At 43.0% G+C, this 20,994-nt stretch overlaps 1 protein-coding gene across 20 annotated transcripts in view; it reads left to right on the plus strand.

Moving 5' to 3' along the window:
- Positions 1-746: 746 nt before the first annotated feature.
- The window catches only part of LOC144934165 (sorbin and SH3 domain-containing protein 1-like), a 134,022-nt gene continuing 113,774 nt past the window's right edge, over positions 747-20,994 (plus strand). For 16 of the 20 annotated variants that reach the window (XM_078859684.1, XM_078859685.1, XM_078859689.1 and 13 more), the window contains exon 1: positions 748-1,221. The gene's annotated coding sequence lies outside the window, so the exon portion shown is untranslated. Of the gene's footprint in view, positions 1,222-20,994 lie in introns of all 20 variants that reach the window. The other 4 variants (XM_078859686.1, XM_078859694.1, XM_078859699.1 and 1 more) reach the window with 2 other exon arrangements.

Consider the following 20,994-nt stretch of genomic DNA (forward strand, 5'->3'; position numbering starts at 1 on the left):
TAGATTGTTGTCCTTTCTCCACGCATTCAGCACGTTTGGCATACGTACGGTGCGAAAAAAGTTCAACATGCGTACAATGCCACTACAGATACCATTCCAAACAGAACACATGGAGGAGATTCTCGTTCAAAGCAACAAAAAAGGCAACGTGCGCGAACGGTATTTAAAAACAAAACTAAAAAAAACAAAATCTAACGCGTCACTTGCGCCCGTCGCAGAGACCCCTCACGAAGCGGAGGGCGGTGGGGGGGACGTGGAGAGGAGGAGGAGGGGGGAGAGGAGGAGGAGGGGGGAGAGGAGGAGGAGGGAGGGGATGGAGGGGGAGGAGGGAGGGGGTGGAGGTGGGGGGTTTGGAGGAGGGGGATTTGGAGGAGGGGGTGGGAGGGGGATTTGGAGGAGGGGGTGGGAGGGGGTGGAGGGGGAGGGAGGGGGTGGAGGGGGGGAGGAGGGGGGGGTGGAGGGGGGGAGGGGGAGGTGGAGGGGGTGGAGGGGGGGGTGGAGGGGGGGGTGGAGGAGGAGAAGGGAGGGGTTGGGAGAGGAGGGAGGATGAGGGAGGGGGTGGAGGAGGGGGGGGGTGGCAGGGGAGGGGGGGGTGGCAGGGGAGGGGGTGGAGGGGGAGGGAGGGGGTGGAGGGGGCAGAGGAGGGGGAGGGAGGTGGAGGAGGGAGTGGAGGAGCGGGTGGAGGGGGAGGGAGGTGGAGGGAGGGGGTGGAGGGGAGAAGGAGAGTGGGCGGGGGATGCATTGCTTAGTGGCAGGAGCGGGGGTGCCACACAGGCAATCCACGCACTCATCATCATCCTCCTCCTGCTGCTGCTGCTGTGACGTGCTCGGGATAAACCCACGCTGTCATACGCCGCTGCTGCTGCTGGAATAACCTCTTAGGAGGTGCTGGGAAGAGGAGGCGCCCACCCGCCTTTACTGCAGCGCTTAAATATTACAGATTAACACGGAGACGGGATAGCCCCGGCAGCTAATCCACGCGCGTGCGTTGTGCCCGGGACGCCGATCCGTGATTATTATTATGACTGTGTCAGCGTACGGAGGAGCAGCAGCAGCGTGCGTTGGTGTTGGTGGTGCTGTCTAGCACAAGAACGCGTGCGAGCATCTCGAGAGGGAGCTGCTGCTAGTGGTGCTGGTGGTGGTGCTGCTGCTGGTGGTCGTGGTGGTGGATTTTGCGCGTGGCGCGCCCCGACTAAACAACGTCTGAACTTCATTCAGAAGGTTGGTGCTCTTACTCTCGCGTTCACAACAGAGCTGTGTTGTATTCATAACGTATAAGTCAACTGCGTGGCTACTACATCTTTCACAAGGGAGGTGTAGATACGTCTATGCGCAGCGCGCGTGTGTATGTATATATAGAAGGGTGGTGATGTAAAGGATTCTTTATTGAATTGACGAAACGTGTTGTGGCCCGGGATAAGATGATCGCGTGTGTGTGATGCGATGTGCTACGAACCCGGCCAAACCGAGTTCGACTCCCAGCTCACGGCCACCAAACTGCCGGTGGCAAAATATCTGAACTGGTGTTTGGGCCTCCCCTAGGTCGACTCGGCCTTAAATTAGTTCATAACCTGGTGCGGCTGCTGACCACAACCACACCACCTCGTGCGCCATGCCGGGGCCCTTTAATAGGTGCTCGCTAACAGCACTTATCCCAATAGTCGAATGCTTTGTAGGCGGGGGGAATCTTTGTGTTTGTGATGCGTTGTAAGCGTTTACGTCTTGAAGGTTAACGAGCCTGTTGGGAGAGCGTGTTTATGTGCCATTTGACAACGTGCAAGTGCAATTGTCGATGCACCGCTGGACTAAGAGGACGTTGTTATAGGGGGGCTGTTTGGCCATACTTCACCGCGATTGACAGTGGTGGGTTGGAGAGGTTCGGGTAGCAGTCGCCACCGATGTTATCCGTAGCCGGGACTTGAACTCAGGTGGCCCACGGGTTCACGCAAGTCGGGACAACTGCGTCATCTCTTCCATGGCCATGGCATTGATACAGAGGTAGTTGAACTTCATTCTCACCGTACGTCGCCAACCGTGCTAATTGGAGGTGTGCGGTGGGAAACGACGACAAACTGAACACTAAAAAACAAGATACATCTCGGAGTTCCACCAAAGCACAATGAGAGAATGTTCTTGGCTTTTTGTGGGAAAATCGGACGAGGGCCGATTTGCGGTCATGTGCGCTGGTGATGTGCTTCACCATGAATGGGGTTGGTGTCTCTCGAATATCCAACACGATTGGTATCGATTGATAAATGGCATAGAAGTTCTTCTTTTGTAATCTTGTCATAATTATGGCGTCTTGGATTTTAACGAGGAGCAGAAAAATACGACGCAAATTATTCCAGAGTATAGCAACCTCAAATCGCAGTCAGATATGATCGATTGATTTTAAAATGACAAAAGTTCGTTGAGTTCTAATGACGTGCGCTGTGGTAACATGAGAACATCATTCTGAACTCTGAAGTTTCCTCATTTACTTTTTATAGCGTCTCTTTACACAAAACTCCACCGTTGTTTGGGGGGGGGGGTCAGTGGCGCAGTGGTTAGCACACTGCACTATAAACCCTAACACCTGAGTTTGATTTCCGATCACGACCAGCATCAGTGACGAGTGATTACTGAACTGGTCCTGAACCCCCTCCAACCCCTGCCCCCTGCCCCTCCCCCCACATCAACAACCCGACCTGACCAGCGTGATGAAGTATGGTCAGACAACCCCCAATGAACATCACGGTGTGGGGAGACCTTCGTCCAGCAGTGGATTGACAAAGGGCTTTTAAAAAAAAAACCTCGATGTTGACATTGTTGTGTTGAGAAAACAGTTTCGTGCGGAGCATCGCAAGGTTAATTGAGAATGGGAAGGAATCCCATCGGAAGAGCGTGCGTATGTCTCTGTGTGGGGGCGTTTTATGACCTGCAGCTGTTGGACACACCCGAGTCAGTGTGGAAGTCTCCAGATAGGTTTTCCAAAGCTCTCTACACGAGCAACACGAATTGCCCTGTGCCTTATTTGGCTGGGTAGTTTGGTTGGCCAGCTACAAAGTGGTGCGTGGCTGTTATGTTGGTTTATTAGATTATCTTATGGCCAGGGGACTTAACTAGTTCACTTGACTGGGGAGGTTTACTGGCTTCGGAGTTCGGTATGGTGGTAAGCTGACAGAGCATATGGATGATGGGCTTTCTAGATACTATTGCTGATTGCTTAATGATTGGGTGGCTGGTTTGTCACCAATTTGGCTGTCCCTCTGTACTTAACCGTTAACTGTGAGTGTTTGTAACATTGGACAAGGAAAGCTTGTCTTTGTATTCTGAGATTCCAGACTTTTACTGCCAGGGTCAGGCTTTCCTCTTGGGAGTGCCTGTGTTTTCTGGAAGCCAAAGGACATTCCACATGTGATCAAGAAATATTGATACAGGCATTACCATAGGCTGCTGGTTATTTGGAAAAAATATATTCCGTGAAAACAATCTAATATGTTTGTAAAATGTGCTTACAATGTGTACTATATTTTATAAATGGGGCTCACAGTACGAGGAAAAAGTAATGTATTTTTATGAGCGTCAGTATTTTTTTAGGCCCTTTAATTCTAGAATGTTCATTGCAATGTTTGTCTTTCAGAAGAGAATATTGCATGAGGCCATAAACAGGACAAACACGTGTTTGACAAATGTACATTGTGAAAAGTAATTGAAGGGAATTCTCAGATAAATATTATTACATGCCATCTGCTGCTCATTATATTGTGGACCGCCCTGCATACGTGGTGCAGCATCAGTTCTGGACACCTAATTCCCTGCCAGCACAACGGAGTTCGACGTTTGTTTCCACACGAAGTAAAATTGTTTTTTTACCCTTTTATCTGGCAACAAAACTGACACCTTTTTTACGAGGAGTCATGTTTGCATAGAACACAATACCTGCAGTCATAATGCAAACAAAAAACATAACTCTGATAACGTATGCACTGTCCTTGAAGTTGATTGGTCCACACCCGAGACAGCTTTCCTTAGAGCCTAGTCTCACATGGGTTGGACCAGATGACGCCAAAAGGCGCACAACTCAAAGACAATGCACCATAAAAGCATTTTTTGTACTACTTTGAGCTTCATCATCAGCCATTGTTTATCCGCTGCTGGATGAAGGTCTCCTCACAGCCTTGCCAACCCTCACATGCCTTCTGTACAGTATTGAATCTCATTGCTCGCATTTAAACTGATCTCATTGCTCCATTTATGCAGTGGTCATCCTTGCTTGCGTGTTCTCTCCCTTGACTGCCGTTCCATCACCAGTTTGTTTTTACAGCAGCCATCATCCATTTGAGTGGTGTCTCTTAGCCAAGCTCCCTTACTTTTCTCAACGGTCAATATGACGTCTGATTTGTGTTTGTGGCCTGATTCCAATGCTCCTCTCTCTGTCTTGTGGTGTAATTCCAAGTATGCATCTCCCCATGCTTATTTTACAAACGTTCCATGTTGTATTCCATATTATTTGTGAATGTCCATGTTTATACATCTTATGTCAGTCCTATCCGGAATTATGTACTGATTGAAAACTTTCTTGCACAGGCATTTTGTGGTAAGCTGCTTCCTCCGTTCTGCTGTTCCTTGCCTCTCTTTCATCATTTTCATCCTGAATTCCATCAGTCATAGAAATGCTCAAACACACCAAGGCAGAAGGAAATAAATCATCGCTGCTCGAAACCTCGCCCTGAAACTCAAAGGGTTAGCTTCGTACTCGCAGACTTATCATATTGAGCCAATGAGCTGCCTACAATCCTCGACCAAAATAGCCTTGCCTGCATAAGTACATTAGGAGAAGGCAAGTCACGTAAGCTTGAACTTATACATTTAAAATGCCATCTGTACAGTGTATAAAATAAATAAGTACTTTCTCTTTTGATTATGCATTATCTTCATATGTATGATATTACAACAGTGCAGTGATGTGTCTGTACCGCTGAGCAAAGAGAAAATGATGCATTTCACTTAGGCAGATGCTCTTCTCAGCTGGTTTTGAGGTTTCCTGTGGATGTTGTCACATATTCTGAGTTTTCACTGACAGTAGCTTCTAGACTAGACAATATGAGGCATGCCAGTTTGAAGGCTTTCTCATTAATCAAAGCTTTGCCTGGGCTGAATGAATTCTTATTTTAGCACACTTCTCAGGCCAAGTCTCTAATTAAATACCTTTCTTTATGATGTGCGTATTGATTACACTTAAACATTCTACAAGGGAACCGATGGGCAAGCCAAATTAATAGAATGACAAATGGCCTGGCTGTGCATTGTTTACATTATATATGTATTCTTTATTTCAAAGTATGGCTGCAGGGTGTTCACATTTGCATCACATTGTTGTGCGATGAAAACTCGGCGAGTTTAATTATTAATCGGTGCCATTTAGAGCTCTGGATTAACATCTGTCCAGGTCTGTCTGGAACTTGGAACAAAAGGCGGGTCACTGTGGTGACCTTGTCACGTGTCGTGGCCTTGTCACCTGCTTGAGTGTTGAGTTGTTGTTGTCTAGCTGAGCCAGCCATATGTTGTCCTCTCTCAATTCGTTGAAACAGCTGAGTTTTAAACACAACGTGTTAATTGGATTGTACTGTATGGGGGACTATGGGGGGTGGGGTGTTTGAGGGGGGCTATGCGAAGGTAATATCCAGGTTAATAATTATTGAAGGGAAGTTACAACCTCCGAGATGGGAAACACTTGGATGAATTGCATGAATGGCGCGTTAATACGCTTGCCCAAAATTATATCAATCATGCCACGAAGCCTAGCTATATTTAGAGGTAGGCACAGGTTATGAGTAACAAGAACATTCTTAAAAATGTCGTGTCAGAATTGTGATATGGAATTAAGTCTCTTCATCATGATAATATATAGGCTCAAAAGAAAGCTGTCTCTGGTGTGGACCAGCAGTTTCAAGGACAATGAATATATTATCAGAGTATGTTTTTTGTTTGCATTCTGACCAGTATTGTGGTTAATTCAGACATGATTCCTTGTAAAAAAAAGGTTTCAGTTTTTTTGCCAAAAAAAGGGGAAAAAAATCTATTCTTAAATTAAGTCTCTTGTTCCTGCTTCAGCAGGTGAAATTTCCGTCAGAATTTGCCCTTTTTCTGAATTAATTGTTACATTATAATCATCATGTGTGTTTAAACAATGCAATCAGTATTATAAATTATATTTGGATGGTGCTATGGTGAAATGGTCAGCCAACTGGACTTGTATTCCTGGGCAAGTTTCATAAATCTTCGCACTCCTGTTTACCACGCAGTATAAATGGGTACACCAGTCGATCAGCAGGTTTGGTGTGGTGGGGTAAAGTGTAAGGCATTCCCACTTCTTCCCAAATGTCTGGACAGAATGGAAGAGTAGGCCAAATATCTCGAATGAGGGGCTCTTTGGAGTTTCTTCTCGTTGAGGCCCTTCTGCCACTGGTAGGATGAGCAAGCAATTTCATGGCTGCACCTTTACCTTTACACAAAAAAATGAACAAAATGGATGGATATTGTTCTTGCTCTGGTGACTTCAATGGAAACTAAGCTGAACAATACTTTTATTTTATTTTAGATTGGGCACAATGAGCGATATAGCTTTTTTTCAAATGCACAACCTGACCACAAATGATAGCTCAAAAAAGTTGGCTTATCATGTGGACATTTATAGCAGCCAAATACTCTAAACTACACGTTGATTATAAATTTGGAGGGAAAAACCGGAGGACCCGGAGAAGATTACACACAGCCACGGGGAGAACATGCAAACTCTAAACATACAGCAGGCGTCAGGATTGTATCCACGACCTCCTGTATACCAGGCGAGGTAGTTAACATCTTACCACCCTGGTGCCAAAAAACCGTTTCAAAACTCGTGTTTGATGTTAAAAATCACTTGTAGTCATTGTTTAGAATTATAAGGGTCTAAAATGGTTGCTGGTTTGGCTGTAAAGGTACACCGTTGAGGCTGGTTCAAAGCACCCATTCATGATATTTTGGCAAAAATTGAGAAATGTATGAAGCTTGAATTCCAATAGCCATTCCCGGCCAAGAAATATGCTCGATACTTTGACTGGAAGTTCTATTTATAGGAAATAGCTTAACTATGAATCTGGTTGCTGGAGGCATTTCCAATAGAAAATAAATGTGTGTATGTATATAAAAAAACACAAAGTGCATAATATCAGCCACAACAATGTGGAATATTGTTCCAAGAATTATTTTAGCATGCCACTTCCATCTCACCATATTTTGTCTTCATGATGCTTATTTTTTCCTCATGGGGGACTGTAGAAGTATTAGGTACAATAATACCTGCTTATTATGGATAAGCGTACCATGTACTCGAGTGGTAGTGACTGCCAATTGCAGTGTTCCTATTCCAAACTAGCCTAACAGCGTTCTGGAAAATACCGAGTGAGAAATTTTGCCCTTAAAATGAGCATGAATGTCTAAAATGTAACACCAAACAACAGCTGTTATTTTTTTTACTTTTTTGATGACATACTTTGTAGGCACTCGAACTTGTGAAATACTGCAGTTGAACAGCAAGTCCCAGTTGCAAAACACTTATTTTTATTAGCACCACTTGGGCATTGTATATAATCCACAGGCATCTATTGGCTGTGAAATTGTAAATTGCCCCCTTCGAATTGTATTGCCAGAGAAGGGCAGCGTATACACCCCCGAGTGTGGTTTGTTTGTGCCTAGTTTGGATAGAGTTCGCAAGGTCAGAGTGCTCAACTTGAAATTGCAAAACACAAGTCGGGATAGAGGGGCATTACCTGTGTTGTGGTGCCTGGGTTTGATCGATCGATTGAGCATGAAAGTGCCATAACTCCACGTCATCCTAGGCTCCTGTTGGCCCTTTAGCCACAAGACAGGCAGTTGTGTATTGTGCTGCACAATCTGCTAATGTACAAGAGAAAACCTATAGGAATCATGTATGTTTTCGTTTTGACAAGAGAGCATCTATGAGGGGATCTGGTTGTTGTGGAACACCTATAATGTGACAACAATCATTAATTAAAAGTAATATATTACAGTAGAAGCTGAGTATAAGCACACCTGAGGAGCATGGCCAGGTGTTCTTATATTCAAAGTGTGCTTTTATCAGACGTTTTTCCTTCCCCCACCAGTGGAATATAAGGATGTTGTTGCTTGTACCACAACCGTGTTTATAAAGGGGTGCGCTTATATCCAGCTTCAGCTGTAAACAGAACGTGGGCACATTCCTCAACCGAGATTATAACGCATTGAGGCATTATGACAGACGTCAGACCACAAGAGGTCACACGCTCCGTACCTGGTCATGGCAAGCTCCGCTGGTTTTTGTCTTGAGATAATTTGTCTTGATATGGATCATCCCAGTAGACCTTGTACAAGTGAGCTTTTTAGACTTTTAATTTACTGAGCAGGACCATAAGAAGATTGATGACTGAAATACATTTTGGCATCACGGTGGAGCAAGCCAGTGCCTCGTTACATATCAAAATGAAAAAAGGTTTTGTGTTTTGAAAGCATTATAAGTTTAGTACACACTGGTTTCATGTTAAAACTTCATACCTGCAATTATTATTTTGAAACATGATCATCAACAACGTTGTTTCTTTTGATTTAAAGCTTTTGTGACTGCAGGGATTCATATTCTTGGTTCTTTCGGTAAAGTCACGTAGAAGGGAAATAATAAAATAATAGCCGTATTTACAAATATTTTATTATTTATTATTTCCCTTCTATGTGACTTTACCGAAAGAACCAAGAATATAACGTTGTTTCTCTCCACTGCTGGATGAAGGCCCACGCCACGGTGTCATCATCACCCACTCTCCAGTGCTACTACCGTCCACCTCATTCCTGCGCGTGCACTGATCACGTCGCTTCATCTCTATCATGGTTGTCCTCTTGGACAGGTTTTTAGAAACGGAATAATCTCACGTTAACAGAAATAAGTAAAAATAAACCCATACCAGACATTTATTTGAATTAGTCTTAATTCGTAACGAAATGTATTTTTCTTCATGTCCATGAGTTTTGAAATGTTTGAAAACGTGTTGGCAAAAAAGTCACGAATAGCATTAACAGTCTGGTTTTCATCATATTCGAATTTAATATATATAGTGTGCATTTTATAATTCTTGAAATATTAACTTACATATGCATAAACAAACTGTGAAGCTTTCAAACTGATTTAATGTGCAGCAGCACAGTTGTGAAAATAACATTGAATAAACACAGCCATGTAATATTTATGCACAGTACTCTGACAATTCAGCTCTTAAAAAAGCATTTTGCACATGTAGAAAGTGTCTTGTTTTGTTTTTGGCCATGTCAATACAGTACATTAAACTGTTATCTTTTTTACAGCTTCATGTTAACATTTCATCCACGGCATTCAATCACTTGTAAATTAAAACGTTGCCATACCAGGTTAACATTTCAGATATCGTTTATGTTAGTAATTTCATTCTTTCAAATTGCTGCAATTCGTAATATTTATCAGTCGGTAAACAGACTTTGTCAGCACACTTTTGGTCGACATTGTGTCGTGAATGGGGCATGACTGCTACAAATGTGAAATATTTTTTTCAGAGATTTCTACTTGATGACATACATATCACATGACCAAAGATGGCAGCACCCTTGAACAACCATGCATTAGAAGCATAGTGAGCTGTTATTCATGATTTGTTCTGAGGATGTAAAGTCAAGTTGAAATGTCGCGAATAATTAAGATACAATATGGTAACAACTGCAACATATCGGGGCAAAATTGACAATTCTATGGAATGGTTGCAGTCGGGATGTGAGCATGTTTGAGATGACCGAAGTGGTAGGCCAATTAATGCTTCATCTCCTGTCGAGAGGTTGATCTTGTACGAATCCTGGCATTCATTGGAAACGCCGTGGACTGTTTCAAAAGGAAGTGATTTGCCATCACAATCGTGCATGCCCACACACACACACTGCATGTGCAATGTTATAGTTGTTGGCATGGCTTGGATGGGGATGCTCAGGACTATACAGCCCAGCAGTTGCCCCATGGGAAAGCATCTCCACGTGGCAGGCGAGGCTGTGAACCCAATGATGGAGTCATTGCGAATGGACCAATCCCCAAACGTCTGTTGCCATTAGGAAGCTTGTGGACACCTGTATGTTAGTAGAGGGTGACTTAAATTTCGATTTAAAGCTTTCGTGACTGCAGGGATTCATCTTCTTGGTTCTTTCGGTAAAGTCATCACGTAGAAGGGAAGTAATAAAATAATAAAAATAAAACATAATAAAATAATTCTCACGACGTTTCGGCCACAACGCACCTGAGGACGGCTGCTTGCGTTGCTGCCGAAACGTCGTGAGAATTATTTTGTTATGTTTTATTTTTATTATTTTATTACTTCCCTTCTACGTGACTTTACCGAAAGAACCAAGAAGAAGAGGGTGACTTTGTGGAGAAATAGTCTGTCATCTTGCTACAAACAAATGTTTACTGAAACGTAACTTTAGTCTCTTATTAAAGCACTCACGAAAATAACTTTGTTTCATGAGCTGAGCACGATTGATATTACTGTGTGAAAGGCAGTTTTGTTTGCACTAAATTGTTTACATTATCAAGCTTTCCATGAGATATACCATGCATACCGTTTCCATTGGAATGTGCAAGCTGCATTTGTGTGTCAAGCAAAAACAATTATGTCATGGTTTCGTTTTCCGAGGAAAAATGACCCAAACATACCCCTGTATGGTCAAATATCATTCTGTAAGTGATCATCAATTTCTAGTGTTCGAAGGTTTACCGAGCGCAAGTGAATAGACAATGGCTACTGATGATGGTTTACCTTATGCACTATGTAAAAAAAAACCTTGCACAATGTCTAACTTGGGTGGACAAAAATGCCAGTTTACATGTAAATGAATGTGTGCATGTTGTGTCAGACCTCATCTGTTGGGCATTGTGTTCTATTGTATTGATGCATCCTACGAGGGATTTGGAGAGTCGTTAGAGATGAGGCTCGCGAGAAGACCGATGGAGGCTGTCAAAGGGCTGAGGTTGCAGTTTCAACACAGGAGCCGGGCCCATCTCTCTCCTGCACAGATGACACTTCATGGCAAATGGCTTGGTGTGCCTCTGAAGAGCATTCATTGCCCTTTGTATTGGGCATAATTATAAGTGCAGTATGCATGTGTGTCACGACGAAGGAATACATCATGCATGCATAAACACTTATGTTTATACGTATGCATATGACTATATATTCATATTCTTGGTTCTTTCGGTAAAGTCACGTAGATAGAAAAAAACATTTTCATTTTATTGTATTATTTTAATTTTATTTTCTATCTACATGACTTTACCGAAAGAACCAAGAATATGAATTCTTGCAGTCACAAAAGTTTTAAGTAAAAATTTGACAATATATTTGTGTCTTATATAAACCATTATCTATGCAAGTCAAAATGTACACATAGTAGGTGAATATTATTATAAAGCACCGTAATGACATAATTTTAAATAGCACAGAACTTTATTGATTTAAATAGATTCCATTGCAGCAACCAAAGTAAAATATAGTATTGGCATAAGTGGCTAGGCAGTTGGCACGCAAAGTTTGCACTGTGTATGCAAGCAGCACTCTTTCGAGATTTTCACATGTGCATCTTAACTCTGTAAATACGCTCATTGGAAGAGCGTTTCACCCTAGTGCTCTTGCTGAAAGAACAACACCTCCTTTCCATATCTAATGGCACGTGCAATTGGCAATGCAAGCACAAACCTAAGGCAATGCAGAAACCCCACGGAATAATTTTGATTTTTCATCTGCCACCTGGGTGCATTCCATGCCCCATCTGCTATAGTTGTCTAAGTGGAAAGATCCTGTTTGTTTTTCTGCACTGGAGAGGAAATGTCTTCAGCAGTCCCTGTCATTTATTCTGCGATTTGACAGGGATGTTGATGTCTTTGATTTGGAAAGCATTGAGATGACCAGAATTGATCGTGGGCTGATAGTCATGCTCAAGGGATGTTTTGTTACTGCCAAAGGATCTCGCAACTCTCGTGTTTTAGGACACTGTAAAAACAAATATTTGATCTATAATACCAATGAACCAGGATGTTGCCGTGGTATAATTGTTAGCGCACTCTCCCGGCGTGGCATTTGAAGCAATGGGCATGTTTCTTCAATCACCGTGCTTCTTCCTACTCAGCTGTATAAATAGATATACCACATATAGTACTTTTTCTAATGTGATGGTGGTGCGGTAGAGGCATAAGAATAATCCGTTCCTCTGTGTTATGATACTTTAGCCCATGAATGCACGAAAGCCGATAATGTGTGCGTACAGGGAATTATTGTTAAGAGGAGGTGTGATTGTTCTAGATTTGAAGCTTTCGTGACTGCAAGGAATCATCTTCTTAGGTTTTTTCCGGTAAAGTCACGTAGAAAGTAAAATAAAATGTTGCCTCCGAAACGTCGTGATTTTTTTTATTTTACTTTCTACGTGACTTTACCGAAAAAACCTAAGAAGAGGTGTGATTGCTTCAAGCAACCTGTTTTTACTGTGGAGCAATATGTTCTGGAAGGGCTTCATGCATGAACAAGTTTATTGAGATGACAAGGCAACTTCATGTGCTGGGCAGTGATGCACACATGTCACAACATTTTATCGTCAAATACAGGCAGTTAAGATGTTGTTATATTTTTTTTATTCAAGATATAGTAATTCCTTTTTTTAAGTAACCTGATCGATTCAAATTGGGTGTTCTCATATGAATGGTAATATGTAATGCCATGGGCAATATTGTTGTGGCATTTAGTTCTGAAATGTACAAAAATGTACACAAATTCTTAAATATGTAATGTGACTGGTTACTTGAGGTCCATTTAGCTTTTTTTTTATTTCACGAACATTACACTTGCAAATAGTGAGTAAAGCCTGTGCATTGTGATCACATCAAAGGTACCCATTTTAAATGCATGTCTGGGGTATTGTAATTTATGGCTTTATGCAAGCTGGCTATAATGCACGTTATTTCCATGTAATGTGCACAACACCACAGCTGAGGACCGCGTTGGATCTTTAACCTATGAAATGAACTCAAAAGCAAGCTTAACCACCCAAAAAGCCATACTCACCTTGAAAATGACGTAATTATATTCTAAAATTGTAATGTAATGCATTTAAACAGTTTTGTAATCAAACCAACAACTTCGCATTTGAATGGTCACTTGTTGGCTACATTCGATGCAAAATAATGTCAACATACATATACTTAAATTACTTATATTAGCAGCCCTCCGTAAAACTCTACAACTACCGTATGAAGACACTGCATTTGTTGTGCTTTGAAGCAAAGTTGCTAAAAGATTGTCCTTGCACCATTTTACATGAATTATTAGAGAATTACCACTTGCTCAAATAACTGTCGAGTTGTAAAAAAAATTCGTAACCTTTTTTTTACGAATATAAATCGCCTGCAGTGAATAACCAATTTCTCGACACACAACAACAGCACCTACCATCTCACGAAACCTAGTCCCTCTGCTCCACCCCCTTAAAGGCAGTTTTATTTAAGCATTTCCATTACAACTCTTTCACTGTTTGTTTATATAACACGGCAATTGAAGTGGTTAATATTACTTGAGTAGCATGGTGTGAAATTAGTCCGAGTGCTCTGTGCTGTGGATTTGGCACATGGTTACAGAGGTAGATCTGTTTTGCAGGAGATAACTCGCTGCCACCTTGGGTGGACACTTCAGATTCCAACGTCTCTTCGTGAAAGAAAACCCCGCTGTCCTCCTCGCAGTGATTTCCACTCTCAAATGAGCATCGAGGCGGTGCTCATCTCCTGCTAACAACCCTGAACCAGTGGCAGAAATTCCACATTCCTATGGCGGAGGCGAGTCTATCCAGAACACAATCATCGTTGACTTCCCCACAGAGTGGTACAAATTTTATCAACCCTGGAAGGATGATGGATCGCGCCAACCTCTAACCAGGATTTGAACTTGCAACTCTCCGATTACGAGCTGCTGCTCACTCTACCGCTGGGCCAGCTTGCAAAATTGACGACAGTACGTACTTGTAATAACTTGACAATATTAAAAACTAATATTAATAGTGTCTCTTGGCCATTGGTATGAATTGAAATAATAAAATTACATGTAATATATTCATGCCTCGTCCTTTACAATAATAGGGTTTTATATCATTAAGTGCAAAATGAATCCCGGAATTCCTGTTCTGTCACGATAATTACATGAGAAGGACTTATTTGAGTAAAAAAATTTATGTTTGTTACTAAATGAAGACCAAACAAATAAGTAGCCGATTATCTTCTCTTTTTCCACACAAACATATATTGTTATATATTTGCACTGGAACATGTATACCAGAGGTTGCAAACGGGTTTTGATTCCTTACCCGTACCCGTACCCGGCCGCACCAGGGTCGCAAATGGGTACCCGTACCCGGCCGGGTACGGGTACCCGTTCCCTACCTGTACCCGTACCCTACCCGAAATGAGTGACAAACGGTTACTCACCAGTGACTCACGGCCTACCCGTACCCGTACCCGGCCGCACCAGGGTCGCAAACGGGTACCCGTACCCGTACCCAGCCGGGTACGGGTAGCCGGGTATCGGGTAGGGTATGGGTATCGGGTACCCGGTTGCGACCTCTGATGTATACACGAGAACTAAAAAACACCGGCAGGATATTTTACATTTCCCATATGTAAGGAACTTCTGAAGATCCAAGCACGCTTTGTTAAGGGAGTTGGTATATAATGGATTTTAATGAGTCATACCCAATACAAAAAAAATTGAAAACAAGATTAGTGCACTATCACTATAATATAACAACATAATGCACTATACATTTTTTGTTTAATCCAATGAAAGATTTGTTTTACTGCTCAGAACAAAGGATTCAACACAAAAGTGGCACACATCTGCAAACAATCAAGTAATTAAGCAGTTGGACTCTATTGCAGTGTTCTTATATCATGATCGCTTGAGGTGTGGGTCTATGCTTTGTCTGTTATTCTGGTATAAAGGCCCTTGTGATTGCGGGAAGCAGAAAAAAGAGTCAATGAAGTAACTGTTAATACAACTACAAATGGCTTTAAGACTAACACAACATCATGCAAGCTAAATTAAAACAATTCATTGTACATTCCCTTAGTTCCTTAAAAAAAATATTTTCACCCCCCTTTGTCCAACATCACAACAGTCCACACACACACACCACGTGCTCCACATTATATCACAGCAAATCCGGTTGAGCTCGCTACGGGCAACATTGTGAATTGAAAAGAAAACCCCCATTGAGCCATGTGCGTACGTGTGCCGGCCAATTTATTTATTTACAAACACATTCAGTTTAACAAACACATTGGCTGAACATTTTGGTGTGAACGTCAAGCCAGATTAGCAAAAGCCAAGTGTTTTTTGTTTGTTTAATGGACAGCAATTTGGGTCATTATGTAGCACAACAAACTACTTACTGTTGTTGAATATTCTCTTAAGAGCCAGCAACATGAAGGAGTGAATGAGATTGGCCAGAGAAAGTGGCATGAATTGGTAGAAAAGACCAACAACTCTACCAACTTGTATGGACGCCATTTATATAAATAAATCACTGCCAATTAACTAAGCGTGGTTTATTTTATTACAATGCTACTCTAGTACAGTACTGTAGTAGGATTACAGGCACTAAAATAGAAACGTTCAGTGATGTTTTTTAATGCCGTGACGGTGTAAACTCTGAAGTTGTCAGTAGTATATTTATATTTTTTTTATTTTGTTCATGAGCATTAAGTTGCTTAATTTAATATAGAATTGGCCAGTTTTAATACAGTGCATGTCAAGAATAATATTGGCACGGTGACCATGGTGGCTTCGGTGTCAGAGCACTGAGCCTGCGTAGCTGAGGCCTGGGTTCGAATCCAGATCCAGGAAGCTGACTACGATTTAAACAGGATTATCAAATGTAGCGAGTTGATGATTTCTGCCCTCTCACCAATGACTGCATAAAAAACATCACATTAAATGAGATTTTTCGCTTAATTTGGTGCATTGTAGCCTTAACAGTTAATTGTTTTAGTTTGATCGATATGTGCCAATCTTTGCGTGGCATTAAAGGGTGTGACTTGTGGCTACAAGGCTATTGAAGGGACTTTAGAAGTAGTTCTGTCATGTTTACTTCCATGGCTATTCTTATTACAGGCTGATGGCACTGCTATTTTATTAGTTCTAAATTAAAATATCTTCGTCTTATGATTCCGAGAGCCCAAATGAAATCTAATTTGGATAAATAACATAAAAAACTGCTTTCAAATGTTTATGTAAAAACATCGTTTCATCGTAATTGGGCAGAACATTTATACGGTAATGACAGATAACTTCTAAAATTGTACATTTTGTACTTCTACCCAAAAATACGTGCAATATAAAATTACCTGAGGACAAAAAAGGATGGATAATGATATAGGATATGAAAATGTGCAGGTTACATTAAAGTAGTTTATTGTACATAGCTTCGTGTTCCTGTTGAGCAATGTCACTGTTGCGCTGAAATACGGCAAATTCTAGATTCCATGCAGTTTTTTTAGTGGATGAGGTAAACAGATTGATAACCTGATAGCATGGTAATGGAGAATTATTGATTCAACTTTTTAAGCCTGCAGAGCATTATGCATGTCCTTGTATATTGTTTCTTTCTTGCACAAATTGAAAAGTTTCCTTTTTGGCACCAGGTAACAGTTGGGTATTATACACACAATTAACTATTCATTGCATATCCATTAAAGTGTTCTCAGAGTGCAATCGTGGAGGCATTTGCAACAGTGTGGCAGTAGTGATCGATTTGGTGTAATATACATTTTTACATTAGTGTACACTACTGGCTACACAGCAAATGCGTTTGTGTTGTCATTCTGGAGCCATGTTATTACTGGTGAATATATTTCGTGCCGGGCGTGGTTCTGGGTGCCTGTGGGTCCAGCAGTTTGTGGAGGTCGCATTGCAGCTATATCATCTTACGAGTGACACACCCGAATGATGTTTTTTTTTACAAAGCAGCACAGCAAGTGGGTTTGGCTGTTGCTTTACTTTCCACACTTGTTGCTGTATTGCTCTCCCATATGTTTTGGAGTTCTCCCGTGGTATTATTTGGCACGATGTCCGCTCTTGGAGTTTCTTCAGAAACGGAAGAAGCGCAATGTCTAGACATGCTTACTACTACATAACATTGCCTGAGCAAATAGCATGGTCCATAAAACGGGTGCCTTTTTCTAAAACAAGATTGTTTTTGTAACGAGCAATGTCGTGTTACAAACTCCTCGATGTGTATTCTGGTCGTACCACGTGCTGGTCGTACCACGTGCTGCTCGGCATGACGCGTGTGTGTGTGTGACGTTTCGCTCCCACGTGGCGTGAGCCTGCCTCTTCGGGCAGTTAATCATTCAAGAAGGAGCTGTCCAGCATTGAAAACGTCACGGCACCACTCTGAACAACAACAACGCTTTACAACCTGAAGGCACAAGTTGTTGTCAAGAAAGTGTGCCCGTGTTTTATTTATAGTGTCCTTCAACACCTTTGTGGGGAGCGGTAGTGTAGCGGATATGGCGCTGCGCTACGAACCTGGCGACGCGAGTTCTGAACCGGTCCTGTGTCTCCCTTAGGTCGACTCGGCCTCAAATGAGTACCTGGTGTGGTGTGTAAACATCACCACTAGGGAGACAAAGGAGGCCAGTCGTGGTGCTGGCTTACCCCACCCCCTCGTGTGCCGTGCCGGGCTTCTTAGGTGCGATTCGCTAACAGCACTTGCCCCAGCTGCCTGTTACAGGCTGTATGGGGGATGTTTGTCTTTTATCACCTTTTATTACGTGGGTGTTCTCAGGGACCTGAAGAACAGGACCCTGCGGGGTGGGCTGGTAGGAATAATACTAATACCGGTACAGGGATATCGACCGCACACACACGCGCACACACACACGCACATACGCGCACACACGTACACACGCACACACACCGCACGCACACACACACGTACACACACATGCACGCACGCACACGTAATGAAGTTGTGTTGCTACGCTTCCAGTTCGCCGTGAATAACGATCCGAAGCCCAATAGCGCCCATTCATCACGCCGCTCGAGTGGGCCGGACACGCACACACGCACGCACACACACGCACACAGTGACACATATACACACACGCACGCACACACGCACACACAGACACGCACACACACGCGCATACACACGCACACGCACACACATACACACACGCACGCACGCGCACACACGCGCACACACACACACGCACCTCTCACCTGCAAGGCAGCGGTCGCCGCTTCTCCTCCCACATATCTCGTCGCGGCAGCTGTAACGATGGTGCAAGTTTGTTTTTATCATCAATTCCTCCTCCACTCCTCCCCGCCACTGTTCACCCACCAGAATAAATGAGTTCGCCCATAGTCAGTCGATCAAAAAGTTTCGCCGTGAGGCGCCGGAAGCGACGGCCATCTTGTTTAATTCACAGATCGCAGGGGGAGCGGGCGGCCATCTTGTCGGACAGGGTCATGCCAAGTGTTTGCAGTAGGGGGCGATGTTGATACACGGACGGACGGACGGACGGACGGTATAATCTATTGGTGGTCTGGTCCACTTCGTTCCTACCAGTATAACCCTCCCATGAACCACGAATGCAATCCACATTAATGTTCGCACTGCCTCAAAGACATAAGCATATACACTCGACTGTGTAGGCCTGACGATTTGGGCAATGACCCTTACTCAGAGGAAAAGGAAATACAAATGAACTGGCCCAACATCTGTAGCAATTAATGATTCAACCTGCCTCGTGATGCAATGAACTGCCATAATTCGATTCCAGAACGTACGCACTTGTTTTTAAAACCGTAGTGGTGAATGTAGCGCCTCTAGTGGCTGCAAAGGTCACGGGGAAAGAAAAAAAAACACCAATCGATTCTCACACAGGCTTCTCACGGTGCATGTATCATGAGGGGAAGAACCAAAATCAATTTTAATCAATTAATTCCAGTCTTACACGCCTGCCAAACAGAACCGCCCGGAAAACAGCCTTGACATTGACGCCTTCGGCCGAGGCATTCCTGGGTAAATATAGTGCAATAGAAATCCATTAAGTTTTACCCATGGTGTTCTCTAAACACTGGCAATTGCACAGTCTGCAAACGAACCCTGCTGTTTGGGGTGATGGGGAGGGAGGGAGTGCGATAGTTCTTATTTTTTGCTGGTGGTCATTGCAGCGGCAAACAATAGCCGCTTATTGTTAAGCACGTCATTCGATCTCCACAAGAAAAGGCACTGCTACTGCAGGCATAATGCCACTTCTCAATGATATCGTCCTCCCCCGATACAGCCTCCGTATTCTACTATCCGCAGGCCTATGCGCCAACACATTTCCTTGGCGAATGAAACGCGAAAAGACACAAGGCACAGTAATGCGACTGGCCATGCAACCCAAATTATGGACCGTATTCGTAAACCACTGCAGTCAGCGCCCCTTCAATGGAGGAGCAATAGCGAAATTACAGAAATTCTCTCCTGAAACCCTAATTGTGGCGAGCAGACCTCGACATTGGCACTTAACTCCAGAACATATTGCCGCCACACGCAAGAATAGGATAACGACACAGAACCGACTTCTGCGGTGGGGCCTGGAAACTAAAGCACGTGGAGTTCAGATGCTGGCAGACAAATTAGCTTGAGTTGTCTGTGTATTGTTTAGAATGCACCAACTGGTTCGTTAACATAAGAATAGGTTGCACCCTATCTGGCAATAAAAGAGGTGTTAAGATATATTCTTGGTTCTTTCGGTAAAGTCACGTAGAAGGGAAATAATAAAATAATAAAAATATGAAACAATACAAATTCTCACGACGTTTCGACTGAAACACAAACAATCATCATCATGTGTTGCAGTCGAAACGTCGTGAGAATTTTTATTGTTCGATATTTTCATTATTTTATTATTTCCCTTCTACGTGACTTTACCGAAATAACCAAAAATATGAATCCCTGCAGTCACGAAAGCTTGAATTCAAAATTTAGGTGTTAAGATATTAAAACACCAAACTGAACCTTTTTGCAAGGAATCATTGTCTGCATTAACCACATGTATTTGTGGCGACCTCTGGTGATGTTTTGATACTGGCAAGGGAGGTCCCATGATGGTTCGTTAACATTTCCGAATGAACGCGTACGTGTTGCTAATGTCATTCTTATTATGTGCCACTCAGTGCGGCACGAGCATTATATACGTGGCTTTAAGACGTTAAAATGTCGTGCAATATTTATTTCGCACCTCCAATTAGCACGGGTTGTCTACGTACTGTGCGAAAGAACTTCAACATACACACATATACACTGATACAGAATACCTATGCCCAGAGCACCCAAAGTGCGGTCAATCTCATTACGTCTCTGAAGCTAAGCCGTACGTTGAGCCTTGATAGTGCTTGACAGGGTGACTTCCACGTGCAACAGGTGTTAAAGGCTGCAGGGCTATGTTGTGGTAAGCAGAGGGCAGTACAGCTAAATCTGTTGTAGCACTGTGCTTCTATGCTCCCATGCCTATGCTCTTCGCCTTCATCGTGCAGCAAGGGGAGTCCACTGTTAATCCAGCTGTGGATTGACAAAGGGCTGTACATGCGCACACGCACACAAATACAGTGGAGATAAATGTGAGATCGGTTACTTTGCCTAATTATAAAGTGAGCACTTAATTATCTGGCTTGTCCCCGAGCATCATCGCACATGCTCACCAATTCACGATGCGATTTAGCCTGTGGCTTTTATCCCAATTTAAAGGTGTGACAACTGTCATCTCCATCATTGCTGGAGCAAACGTGAAGCACGTGTTGAAACGGAACCGTGCGGGGCGGATGTAATCTTCCAAGGCTTGATATCCGCCGAATGAACGCACGTCATCACAGAAGG

This window comes from Lampetra fluviatilis, chromosome 9 (genome assembly GCF_964198595.1).
Source record: "Lampetra fluviatilis chromosome 9, kcLamFluv1.1, whole genome shotgun sequence".
NCBI lineage: Eukaryota > Metazoa > Chordata > Hyperoartia > Petromyzontiformes > Petromyzontidae > Lampetra > Lampetra fluviatilis.